Source organism: Penaeus monodon, chromosome 19 (assembly GCF_015228065.2).
Source record: "Penaeus monodon isolate SGIC_2016 chromosome 19, NSTDA_Pmon_1, whole genome shotgun sequence".
Lineage (NCBI taxonomy): Eukaryota > Metazoa > Arthropoda > Malacostraca > Decapoda > Penaeidae > Penaeus > Penaeus monodon.
Genome location: NC_051404.1, coordinates 7,816,994 through 7,817,262, shown reverse-complemented (window position 1 = coordinate 7,817,262; position 269 = coordinate 7,816,994).

Genomic DNA, 269 nt, shown 5'->3' with positions numbered 1-269 from the left:
ACAAATCAACAATAAAATCTTTATTGGTTGAGAACAAAGTTGCGGACACACAACCAGCCCATTTCCGGTGACGAGAGAATGCCGAGTCAAAGGACAAACTAAATTATTATTTTTTTTTTTTATTACACGAGTACATCGAACAACTACTTCCGAGAAAAGAGAAATAACTGATAACAAAATGAAATAGAAATAAGAAACTAAATGGTCGTCATAAAGTATAAAAAAATGGAAATCGATCAGGTGAAGGCATAATGAGAATAAGAAAGGAG